This window comes from Paramisgurnus dabryanus, chromosome 23 (assembly GCF_030506205.2).
Source record: "Paramisgurnus dabryanus chromosome 23, PD_genome_1.1, whole genome shotgun sequence".
In the NCBI taxonomy this organism is placed as follows: domain Eukaryota; kingdom Metazoa; phylum Chordata; class Actinopteri; order Cypriniformes; family Cobitidae; genus Paramisgurnus; species Paramisgurnus dabryanus.
The window spans coordinates 1,638,189-1,651,733 of NC_133359.1; the positions used below are offsets into that span (position 1 = coordinate 1,638,189).

The 13,545-nt window shown below is 35.2% G+C and overlaps 1 long non-coding RNA gene across 1 annotated transcript; it reads right to left on the reverse strand.

Annotated features, from left to right (window-relative positions):
- Positions 1–9,927: 9,927 nt before the first annotated feature.
- Positions 9,928–11,345, reverse strand: LOC135768197 (uncharacterized). Its single transcript, XR_010542100.2, has 3 exons — positions 10,773–11,345; positions 10,148–10,241; positions 9,928–10,049 (listed from the first exon to the last, which is right to left on the reverse strand). It is a non-coding gene; the product is annotated as an uncharacterized lncRNA (long non-coding RNA).
- Between the last annotated feature and the right edge of the window lie 2,200 nt (positions 11,346–13,545).

Consider the following 13,545-nt stretch of genomic DNA (forward strand, 5'->3'; position numbering starts at 1 on the left):
TCAGAAAACATTAAGGAAAATGACATTTATCATGATGAAAAGTTGATTTTGTGTTTATGTTAACATGTGTAATTGCTGTTACAAATCACATTTGACTTTATGCTTAATGGGATGTGAATGTGCACAGCTTGGTTTTAGATTACAGTCTGCAAAATTCATAAACAACAACAATATATCGTCTGGTGACTGTAGAGTTGATTCCTGAAAAATGAAATAATCTCACCTCGGGCTATAGCTGTGATTTATAGATGTGTCGTGTGTTTGGGGATCTGTGATTTTAGATTTAGTTTCACATGCAGATGCCGTTTTGCCCGTAGGAAAATGACAGCGGGCACAAGAGAGCTTCTGTTCATCACAGCTGTGCCACGACAAAGTGAGATCCCGTCCACAAAAACCTCTTACTGCAAAACTTCATGTTATTATTTCTCATAGAAAATCAATTCTGAGGATTCATTTTAACAGCAGCTGCTGTGCGTTAACAAACATCTAAATTATTTACAAACAATAATGACTAATTCATTAAATCTGATCTGCTGTGATAGTTTGGTGTCGGATCATCAGATTTTGAAACTGATATATTATCATTTTTCATCAAATGGTGGAGATTTCTTAAGTGAATTTTCTGGATCATCCTCAGTCTATTGAGCCCTTAGAGGTTTTCAAGGGCAAATGCAGTCAATGGAAAAGTTACAAATCTTGATATAAATTGAGACGGACAGATAAACAAAGCCGTGCGTCCTCTCTCATTGAACTGTGTAATGAAACGATGAAGCTCTGATTTTCTCATTCACTATGTTTCCCTTCTTGCTTTACTAATGGGCATGTGAAGAAGCACATAAACCAGCAACACCTGGAAAGGTCAATGTTTCCCATGGAGTCAGCGTGGCATGCTGGGATAGTGTAGATGTGCGGCCATGAATATTAACAACTGCATCTGACAACCATGTGGAGTTCCCAGAATCCCCATCAACAGACTAAAGTAATTCAGACCCAACATCTGCACAATAGTTACCAGCGTTTAAACGTCTACAGATGTGTAAAGAGCCAGAGACAAGTAACTTCAAACTATCTGAAAAACAAAACAGTTAAGGTCAAAATTGAATATAAAGATGAAAACAAAATGTTTCCAAGTGCCATTTTTAATGCATATACATTATGATATCATTATACATATTATAAATACTAAACACATAGACTAAATATATGTGTTTATATCATAGACTGTAAAAATATAGACGCAGTGTTTGTGACGTCACCCATAGGATTGTGAAGATCTTTTTTAAAGGTAATAGTTGGCGGGGGCTTGTCTTCGCCATTTTGGTATTGCGTCTCTCGTGGATAACCAAAAATGGGTAAAGAGGCAGAACGTGGGGAAAGTTGCTGAAACCACCCCTCCCTAGCTCGACTCTAGTGAAAGCAATGGCAATTCACCTGTCATTCAAGTGGCCACGCCCTTAATTATGCAGAACTTTCGGGCTTAACATAATTTAAACAGATGACTTACAAAAAAATGCATCCCCTCACAGTTGTTATGAAGGGTAAAATTACCTATATACAGTGATGGGGGTAACACATTACAAGTAACGTGCATTACATAATAATATTACTTTTCTGAAGTAACGAGTTAAAAAAAAATTGCTGAATTAAGCTATGTGTGCATGCCTGAGCGATAACAGTTTGAGTCAGAAACGAAAATGGTAGGCCAGAACTTGACATTTTCGCAATGAAATATGCCAACTTCTCATTCATAATAAAAAGCATGCAAGTCCTGAAAGAGATCAAGCCTCAGCCAAGTTAGAAAAAGTAACGCAAAAGTAATTTAAAAGTAACGCAAGTATTACTTTCCATTAAAGTAACTAAGTAACGCAAAAGTAATTTGAAAGTAACGCAAGAATTACTTTCCATGAAAAGTTACAAAGTAACGCAAAAGTAATTTGAAAGTAACGCAAGAATTACTTTCCATGAAAAGTTACAAAGTAACGCAAAAGTAATTAAAAGTAACGCAAGTATTACTTTCCATTAAAGTAACTAAGTACCGCAAAAGTAATTTAAAAGTAACGCAAGTATTACTTTCCATGAAAAGTAACTAAGTACCGCAAAAGTAATTTAAAAGTAACGCAAGTATTACTTTCCATGAAAAGTAACTAAGTAACGCAAAAGTAATTTAAAAGTAACGCAAGTATTACTTTCCATTAAAGTAACGCAAAAGTAATTTAAAAGTAACGCAAGTATTACTTTCCATTAAAGTAACGCAAAAGTAATTTAAAAGTAACGCAAGAATTACTTTCCATGAAAAGTTACAAAGTAACGCAAAAGTAATTAAAAGTAACGCAAGTATTACTTTCCATTAAAGTAACTAAGTACCGCAAAAGTAATTTAAAAGTAACGCAAGTATTACTTTCCATGAAAAGTAACTAAGTACCGCAAAAGTAATTTAAAAGTAACGCAAGTATTACTTTCCATGAAAAGTAACTAAGTAACGCAAAAGTAATTTAAAAGTAACGCAAGTATTACTTTCCATTAAAGTAACGCAAAAGTAATTTAAAAGTAACGCAAGTATTACTTTCCATTAAAGTAACGCAAAAGTAATTTAAAAGTAACGCAAGTATTACTTTCCATGAAAAGTAACTAAGTAACGCAAAAGTAATTTAAAAGTAACGCAAGTATTACTTTCCATTAAAGTAACGCAAAAGTAATTTAAAAGTAACGCAAGTATTACTTTCCATTAAAGTAACGCAAAAGTAATTTAAAAGTAACGCAAGTATTACTTTCCATGAAACGTAACTAAGTAACGCAAAAGTAATTTAAAAGTAACGCAAGAATTACTTTCCATGAAAAGTTACAAAGTAACGCAAAAGTAATTTGAAAGTAACGCAAGAATTACTTTCCATGAAAAGTTACAAAGTAATGCAAAAGTAATTAAAAGTAACGCAAGTATTACTTTCCATGAAAAGTAACTAAGTACCGCAAAAGTAATTTAAAAGTAACGCAAGTATTACTTTCCATGAAAAGTAACTAAGTAACGCAAAAGTAATTTAAAAGTAACGCAAGTATTACTTTCCATTAAAGTAACGCAAAAGTAATTTAAAAGTAACGCAAGTATTACTTTCCATTAAAGTAACGCAAAAGTAATTTAAAAGTAACGCAAGTATTACTTTCCATGAAAAGTAACTAAGTAACACAATTAGTTACTTTTTTGGGGAGTAACTTAATATTGTAATGCATTACTTTTAAAAGTAACTTCCCCAACACTGCCTATATAGACAAAAACACTTTTTGTACCAGGCTGTAAACATGCTATTTTCTGCTATAAAGTTTGGCATTTTAACATGGTGGTCTATGGGGATTTACTTCCTTTCGGAGCCTCTAGTGGCCAGTCATGGAATTGCAGTTTAAGTCACTTCCGTGTTGGTTTTAAGATAGAAATCGTAAGGTTGCCCTTTGGTTTATATATGTAATAAATATAGGATGTATGACATTGTGTGTTTTTAATATACAGTAGCTTGATCAATGACATGATGCACTGATGCAGCAGACCATAAATGCATTCATGCACCTGCCAAACATTGATATGGATACAAATATTAATAAAATGGTTTCTTTGTTTCTGCAGGTTATTTTAAAACAGCATTTGTGCAAGACAAAAAAACTTTGTGAATGAATTTTCCTCATCAAAACAAATGTACAATGTGAAAAAATAATAAATTATCACTATTTATAATATAGGCTACTAGACATCATGCAAGTAGGCCTACATAACTTTATCAAGAACCATAATATAATATAAAACAATATGTTCCCAAATATTTAATATAGGCTATAGGGAATTGCATGGAACATACAAGGTTATGAGATGACCTGCGTAGGGCTACCCTAGGTTAACCAATTTTGGTTTTGTCAGCAGACAGGTTTATGAAATCAAGTCAGATGCTTCAACACCATAAACATCTTTACCTTGACAGTCTGGGGATGTTTAAGCATAAAATTACACACGTTGGCTTATTAATCATAAAGTTGAGTTCCTTTGGGAAATTTAAGTATGCAGTCATTTTTCAGTCTGGCTCTCCATTTGTTTGTCAAGATATAATATATGATACTGTTAAAAGTGTGTGCGTGTGTGTGTGTGTGCGTGCGTGCGTGCGTGTGTGTGTGTGTGTGTGTGTGTGTGTGTGTGTGTGTGTGTGTGTGTGTGTGTGTGTGTGTGTGTGTGTGGATTTGCAAATGTGGTTTGTGTGTGTGTGTGTGTGTGTGTTTAAGCATAACAAAATGTTCCTGAGATTGCCTGAATGAATTTATTGTGAGCTTTTCACCGACTCCTTTGTGATGTTAAACAAGCTGTCCATGCAAAACAAAATCTAATGGTTCTTGACAGATAGTTGACCTGACCGCAAGCATTTACACAGAGAGGAGCACAGAAAAGCTTTTAAAGTCATTTCTGGTGTTATCAGATGACTCCCATGTGAATATTCCTCTTAGATTGTCATTACTTAATGGATTCTTTTATCATCCAGTGCATCTGTCTGTTGTATGTAAGCATCACATGTTAAACATTGTCATTAACCTGTTGATTTTTTCTTGTAGTCTTTCATTCAGCTGCTTTTGTTTCAAACACCTTTCAGACATCTTTTTTGAAGCAGATACAGTACTAACAACAGGGTTTGACACATGATGATGTTGGTGAAAATGATCTCAACTTAATCCCAGTATGTCTTTCCAGTATGTATCCACACATGTACACTGAATGTTTTTTTTTTGTTTTTGTTTTTTTGTTTTTGTTTTTTTATTTATTTAATATGGACATAACAACAGCATTGGACGCACCAGATACTTTGTTTTTAGTGTTATAGCAAAACTGCTAATTTACAACACCTGTCCATGGAAGCCTACATATTTCATAAAACACAACAATGCAATATACAAAACATAGTGCAAAACAGTATAACATTTAAAAATGTAAACAATACGCATCATCAATATTCATTTCATATAGTGCTTTCATGTGTGCAGATTTGACTTGCCTTCAGCCATTGTTTCAGACCTCTGTTAAAAGTAATCATGTCTGTCTGCAGTTTTAAGTCAGTGGGCAGAGAGTTCCATAGTCTCGATCCATTAAAGGACAGACTGGACTGACCAAAAGATTTAGTAAATCTTGGAAGAACACAGTCCCCACTGACTGAGGCTCGGGTGGAGGGTCTAATTGAGCCTTGACGTCTAATAACGAGAGCTGAAAACAGCGGCGACACATGATTATTCAAACATTTAAAAACCAATTTCAAAGTACTAAAATGTATAAAATTTTCAAAAGTAAAAAAATTATGTCTACTAATGATGTTACAGTGATGCGATCTCATAGGTTTTCCGGCATATACCTTGACTGTCTGATTGTACACTGAAACAGCCGGCTTGAGTATGGACACAGAAGTTTGTGACCAAGATGTGACACAGTAAGACAAATGTGATAGAATCATTGAGTGCAAGTACAACATGGCGGCCTGATAAGACAGATCCCTCCTAATAAAGCGAAAACAGTTCAAATTGGATTTGACCTTTTTACAAAAATACTTGACTTGACTTCGAAATTTAAGGTTATTGTCTAAAATAATTCCAAGATATTTGGTCTCTTTTACTTCTTGAATAATTTCATTATTTATATTTACTTCAAAGGTTCTGTCAGAAGGTCTTGTTTTAATTGAAAAACAGACAGCAATGGTTTTCTTCACATTTAAGGTTAAGTGAGATAACTCTAACCATTTAGAGATGTTTACTAGGGCAAGTGTCAACTGCTGTGCTGCCAGTGCTGGTGTTTTGGCAGATAGATGGATGACTGTATCATCTGCGTACAACTGGCAGTTGGCTCCCTTACAACTATCAGGAAGGTCATTGATGTACATCGTGAACAACAGTGGCCCCAGTACAGATCCCTGAGGAACCCCCATATTAATAGGGCAAAGATCTGACATCACCCCATTAACCTTAACGCACTGTTGCCTGCCCTCCATGATTGTAACCAGGCCAAAGAGTCCGATGACATTTTAAATGACTGGAGTTTGTTAGTTAGCACCTTGTGATCCACAGTATCAAAGGCCTTTTTAGGTCTAAAAATACAGAACCAACTACCTGCCCTTTGTCTAAAGGCCCCTTGATTTTCTCTAGCAAGTAACAATTAGCCGTTTCAGTGCTGTGTTTGCGCCTGAAACCAAACTGTTGAGGATGCAGCAACTGGTTTGACTCAAGATGTTCAATGAGTTGTTCTGCAATTACCTTCTCCAAGATTTTAGACACAACAGGTAGAATTGAAATAGGCCTGTAATTGTTTGGTGTGTCCTTTACATCTGACTTGTGAATTGGTGTTATAACAGCGGGCTTCCAACACCGTGGAAATGTATTTGTTCGAATTGAAAGATTAACTAAGTATGTAATTGGTTGTAGCAAACTGTCCTGATGTTTTTTGATCAAGGTCATATTTAAATTATGTATATCTTTTGCCGCAGAGTTGTTCATATTTGTAATTATCTTTTTAACTTGATCAGAAGAGACCTCTTGGATTTTAAACATACCTACGTTAACTAAGTTATCATCTTCAACACATATCACCTTACTTTTAAAATTATTTGCTAATTCCTGCACAGAGTTTATAAAAAAATTATTAAAAACATTTGCCATTGACTCATTGTTATTAACAAGAGTACCATCCACTTTGATGGACTCTATTATGTTGCGCTTTTTCTTTGCAGGGTTGGTTAAATGGTTTATGTGTTGCCATAATTTTAGACTACTACCATTGGCTTCTTCTATCTTTTAGTAAAAAAGTTTGTTTTGGCTTTACGCAGTTTGCTTATGACTTGATTTCTAAGTGCAGTGTAGATTAGATGATCTGTTCCGTTTCTAGATTTCAGAGACTTTTTGCGTGCGGCGTCACGTTTTTTCATAATGTGCCAAATATCGGTATTAAACCAGGGAAGGGAATGTTTTTTTGGTTTACTTGTCCATGTTTTAGTGAACTTTTTTATCGTATTACTCAGTGTAGTGACAAAGATTTCAGCACTTTTGTTCACATTAGACTCTTTTATAATGTTATCCCAATTTATTTGGTTCAGTTCTTCTTCAAAGTTATTTTGCTTTGCTTTAGGAATTCCTATTTTCTGTAGTTTTGTTTCTTGGTTATAATAAGTTAGTCGTTTTTTACCCAATTTCCTAACAATTAAGGTCATGTTATGATCCGAGAGCCCAGTAATGAGGTTATAGGTTTTTGTTATTCTTTCAGGCCTATTTGTAAAAATCAGATCAATCAACGTTTTACTACTTGTAGTGATTCTGGTAGGTTTATCTATGAGCTGTTTATATTTAAATTTATCCACTATAGCTTTTAATTTAATTTTACTACTTTTTTCCATCCAGTTTATATTGAAATCGCCCAATATTATGCTTTCAGAGCAATCCATATTTGAAAGAAATTTCTTAAATTCATTGTAGAAGTGCACATTGTATGAAGGTGGATTGTAAAGAACACATAGATTAAATTACATAGTTGTAGACAAAGTAATTCGTAATGCAAGGCCCTCCAGTTTCACATTAGTGTTAACCTCTTCACATTGAAATTGATCTCTGATGTATATTAACACCCCCCGCCCCTTCCTTGTTCCCGATCTCTTCTAAAGCACTTGTAGCCAAGTATATTAATTAAATTTGTTGAGGTACATTGATTTAACCAGCTTTCAGAAATACATAAGAAATCCAAATTAGAGTCAGTTAATAAGTTATGTATTTGGTCTATTTTTGGTAGAATGCTTCTGACGTTGAGGTGTCCACCTAATATTCCTTTGGGTTTTGTTTGCGGGTTCCATATAACTTGCGCATGATTTACAGTCTGAAAAAACTTGAGCTGCCTCTGCTTGACTGTCGCGCAATTTAAAATTTTGACTCCTGCGGGACACCGTCTTTGTGTACTTTCTGCATCTGTCATAGCTGCATAGCAGGGTGCTTGAGTCTCAAGAATATGATCATTGGATGGATTTAAAGAGCACCAATTATGCTAATAAATTAGCACGTTAGCACGTTATTGTAATATCCCATATTACATACATGTTATTAAAACTTGAACTAATGCACTGAGAGTCTTATAAATTGCTTACATACCTCACCGATTTCTGCATGTCTGGAAAACGCTCGGATTTAGTTCCTGTCTCCGCCTCCCAAAATGTCTAGTGTATTCGGATTGGTCAGATGACTACTCAACTGTTATTGGTCAACTGGGTTCGGCGTGTGTTTGAAAGGTTACGCCCCTGACTACGCGTGGGTTTTCCGGTTCTGACTGAGAGTCACAGGCAACGTAAACAAGCGCTATATTTCTCTATAAACGATGGTGTCTGTACTGCCTTACCACTTCGAGCTCGATCCAGAGAGTTCAGACGGCCGTTACGGTATAAAAGATCTCCGTCAATGAACGCGATTGGATTTAACTTTTTTAGGTGTCCTTAGCTCTGCCAAAATGCTAAACGAAGACGAAAATGTGTTGCAAAGACATCCAAAAGGTAATTATAACGTACTACATTACTTTGCAAACTATATGGAAACACCAAATGTAGCACATAGAAAGTATTTTTTGAAATGATTATAAAACTATTTCACTTATTAACATTATTTTACTATAGTAAACTTTATTATAAAAGCCTGCTTACATACTATATTACTGTGCAAACTATATGGAAACACCAAATGTAGCACATAGAAAGTATTTGTTGAAATGATTATAAAACTATTTCATTTGTTAACATTATTTTACTATAGTAAACTGTATTATAAAAGACTGCTTACATACTATATCACTGTGCAAACTATATGGAAACACCAAATGTAGCACAAAAAAAGTATTAATTGCAATGAATGTTAGTTCTACATTATTTTACTATGGTAAACTTTATTATGAAAAACCGCTTACTTATAAGTGCTATGCTTTTACTTATTAGGTTTTAAGGAGAATGCAACATGTTCCAGGGCCTTACCTGCGTTATTCATCATCCAGGTTTTGCACAAATTGTCTAAATCCCTACACACAGAACATTTATTGTACCGACTATAAGCCTTTGAGGTGAAGGACTAGAATAAGTTTTATTACATTTTTAAACCAATAACACTAAAGTATCATTATAGTAACAAAGTACCCAAAAGAACAAAAGATGCAACTTTAAAGAAAATATTATAGTCAGTCAAAAGTTTTTTTTATTTATTACAAATATATATTTAAATGTTAAACAATATACAAATAAACATACTTTAGTAACCATATTGTGCTCTTGTTTCAAAAATTGTTCAATTCATTTCTTACAGCTATCTATTCAGATAAATGGCATATCAAAGCTTTGTCAGCTGGTGCTATTTAAGACGACACTATAAGGTTATCATCCTGTCGTGTGTTGTTCTCCAGATACGCTTGGAGCTTCCTGATCAGATCGGTCACAATTTTGGCTTTCGACGACCCCTGCACTGAAGATGGCATGCAATCATGTCCTCCTTTGAAGGTCTCTCAAACTGTGATGCCAGGTCCATTGGAATCAGGGCTTCCTTCAGCTTATCTTCAAATACCTCATCAAACACAAGCCTGATCACATCCTCCACATAACTGTAGAAATATTGCAGTCAATAAATCTTTTGTTTTGATCATTTATTTCCCTGCTTCATACATTAAGTTTTTAATTATGAATGTATTTGAAATAAAACATTACTGCTTACGGTATGTCACTTGTGTGTTTTGGGAACATAGCCTTGTACTTTTCCTCTCCTGCTTTTGTTACGGCTTGGTGACATTGTAATGGATGGCTGCAAGGTGCAAATACCTGTAAAATATAAACAAGCAATTAATTTATTGTAAAAGTAAATACTACTTTATTTAACAAAGTTACTAAAATACTTAAATACCTGCACAGCATTCCAATAAATGAGAAAATCTAAATTTTTTTGCTGCAAATCTGAAATCTCAGGCTACGGACGGCAAAGGCATCCACTGATGATGGTGATGGAAACATTGTGAAACGATGCTACTGCCTGGGTTCCTATTATTATGCAGAGAAAAAAAACTTTGTCATCATCAGTTATACATCTAAGACTGGTAGTGGTTTCACTAGCTAAATACATCATATGTGTTACACACCTTTGCTCCTCATATGCCAGTCTGACTCCTTGTACTGTGTGTAATGATGTTGCATGTTTGCATACAGTGTAGAAGGATGTGTACAGCTGCGAATCTATGATATGGACAAATAAAACAAACATGTATTCAGTCAAAAAGACATTATAACAACAGAGTACAACGACTATAAATCGTTAGACAATTCATTAAAACGTAAATGTATTACATATTACATGGCCCAACATTAGCAACACACATTACGTGTTTACTTCGTTTCAAAATCTAAGAAAGCTTCAAGTAAATACAACAGTAAAATACATATAACTTTAAACAAATCATCTGTACTTAGAGTTTCTTGAGTTTGATCATGAGAACAAATTTTACTGGTAACAGTTTAGCTGGCATTTGTATTTGTATTTATCTTAGCAAGTTTGTAAACATGTCTAAACCAACATCGATAAAAAAAACGATAGTCTGCATAATTCAACATACACGTGTGTAAATATGGTACGTTGTTTATGAAATACAATATTACAAAACAAGACAATTAGCTTGCAAGCTTAGCTCTACACGCACATTATGTTAATCTCCGGTTACCGGTTACGTAACATACAGTAAAAGGCAAATAATAAACGTGAATACTTACAGCCTGTGATCCAAAAGTGCACAGTAATCCAACTTTCAAGAGGAGACGTCGCGCAAATCCAGCTTCGGTTCATGAGAAGCAGTTATTGTGAAAACTCCGTGAACAACTTCTGACTGGATTTTTCCGGAACCGTATTAAACATGATGTCCTCTGTGGAAGTCCATAAAGTGCTATTTTTCCCTCGCATCTAAAGAGACAGCGTCTACTCGAGAGATTTAATCGCTTAAACAATGAAACAAGAGTTTGCAAACAGAGTCAAAGCAGGGACTCACAACCTCCGCCATTTTAGCTCTCTTCTGACTCGGCGCTCCCCACCCTCGTCTTTGAGGGCGTACCCAAGCAAAGCAGAGAGGGCTGAACTATGATAATGTTGGTCTTATCTACGTCACTAATCCCAGGAAGTAAACTGTTGCCTACAATCCGAGTGTTTTTTGTAGTCCTCGAACGTTAGAGACGATAACTCGCGTCATCGTTTTCTTTGAGGTATGTACTTTTTGAATATCGTTAGCATGTACTAATGCACACTTACACACAAAAGGATGTTTAAAAACGTGTATCCCATAATAGGTGCTCTTTAAACTCACCGGCATAGCGAGACAAACGGTGTCCGATGTGTCCCGCAGCTCCGTTGTATCAGGAGACATTAGGTGGTATGGGCCGACACACGTTTCTTCGTTCGCGATTTGGACAGCTAACTGCCGCCTAACCACGGAGGCAGAAGCCCCAGCTGTTTCAGCGAACCCACAGATAGACTTGGCAGGTTTCACCCGACTGGATCTTGTAACAACGACAGGCGAAACCCATTCATTCGCTGTAGCGGCCTCTGATATACACGGTAAGCTCCAGTGAGACAGCGATCCACGGCAATCCTGGGATGCTACATCCTCGTTCAAATAACTAATTGACGAGGGCGTCCCGCGCGGTGGAGAGGGCAGTGCAGCCGAGCCGGTAAACTCGCCGCTACTCCTTGATGGGCCCGTCCAACTGTTCACTGGTGCCGCCGCGCTCTCCGAAGAAACAGAAGAGTCGAGGTGGGTGTTAAGCTCAAATGTATGACGTAAAGTAAAAGTGCGTACCTGTAAGTTTCCTGCTGTACTCTTGCTGTGATATGATGCGATGATATCGGGGCAATCTGATGTTGGACACGTTGTCGGACCGGGGCATTGGTGGATGTCCCCGGACAGTAAAAGACCGATGGTAATTATTAGAGCAAGGCTCTGCTGCGATTTTAGTACCGTTTTGGAGTACTTTCTTGCTTTAGTGTGCAAGTGTGGATAAATGAAAGTAACGGCCAGAACGTATCTTCCAAGTCCAAAATGTTTGGTGGCTTTGATTATTGCAGTGTCCCCTGGTATAAGCTTAATGCTATTAGCACTATAGGAGTCATTCAAAATTTGATCAGTATCTATGTAGAGAAAGTTATTTGCAAGGAGTGCATAAGCAAAGAGCGCCGCAGCTATACCTGCCAAAGTTGGCGCCGCCATCTTGCCGACCGTTTGGAGAATGTTTAGTATCAGCTGATAAAGATACTGTTCATACGGTGTGGTATATTTGTTATATGTGGTCTTACTTTGTAGACTACATTTAATAGTTTGCAAGATCACTGTAGTTGATCTCTTTTGTTATAAATTCAAGTAGCACATAATTTGAATCTGATTTCCCATTCAGTTACAAAATATGTTTTCAGACATAATTTTAAATATAATTTTTTTGGCTGTGTGTATATTTTGAAATATACTGTATGTATTGAAATATATTTTGAAATGTGTTAACAAAAATGTATTTCACACAAATATATATATTGCCAATTTTTTGCATATTTTTAAATACATTTTAGAGCATTTCGTATGTGACAAACCTGAAAACATAACAGGTTTAAAAATATAAACATTTAATATATTTGGATGTGTAAAAATATACTTATAAAATATATAAGGTGGATAAAATATGAAATTTTACTAAAATTGTAAACATTTTATACAAACTTTTATATTTTGGCAGGAAAAAATATATACTTTTTGCCATATGGGTTGATAAATGAGAAGTATTTTGTTTCTACGGAAATAAATTCCGTATTATATGTTAATATATGAATGTGAAAACAAAAGATATATAATTTTTTAAAATTCAATAATATAAATTATTAAGTTTTACTTTCCACAAAATTTATTTCCCATATATTTAAAACATATTTTTGCCCAAAGAAATTATTTTTGCCGTATGGGTTTGCACTGATAACATATTGGTTTTTAATAAAATATTGTGTTGGCTTGTGTGCAGTATGGTAAAATAAATAAAAAATGAAATTGTAATTGTTCATTTGTGAATTATATGACATTTATATTTTTGCAGATGATTTTTTCCAAAGTGGCTTACAAAAATAAGAAAAAAACAGAGCCTCTGTTTCATTTCAATGCAGCCCACCTCCTCCCCAGCACCACCTGCCTTTAATCTTTTATGTGGGTTCTCCCTATTTCCTTGCAGCAGCATGTATACCGTATCTATCTTCTGTAATAATGTACAAGATTCAGCAAAAGCCTTTATTCATGCCAGCAGCAGTGAGATTTACTATGGTATAAATTCACTACAATTACATAAAACCATAATGTTTTAGTTGGCAACGACTAATGCTCATAAATTAATATTACCTTAATTTGTAACAAAATGCAATGCATTATCTTTTCCCACACTAGAGCTTGATATTTACGCCTCAGTTCTTTTATGAAATCATTGTGATAACTATTAGTCAGTCTTCAACGCACAGCACTAATAG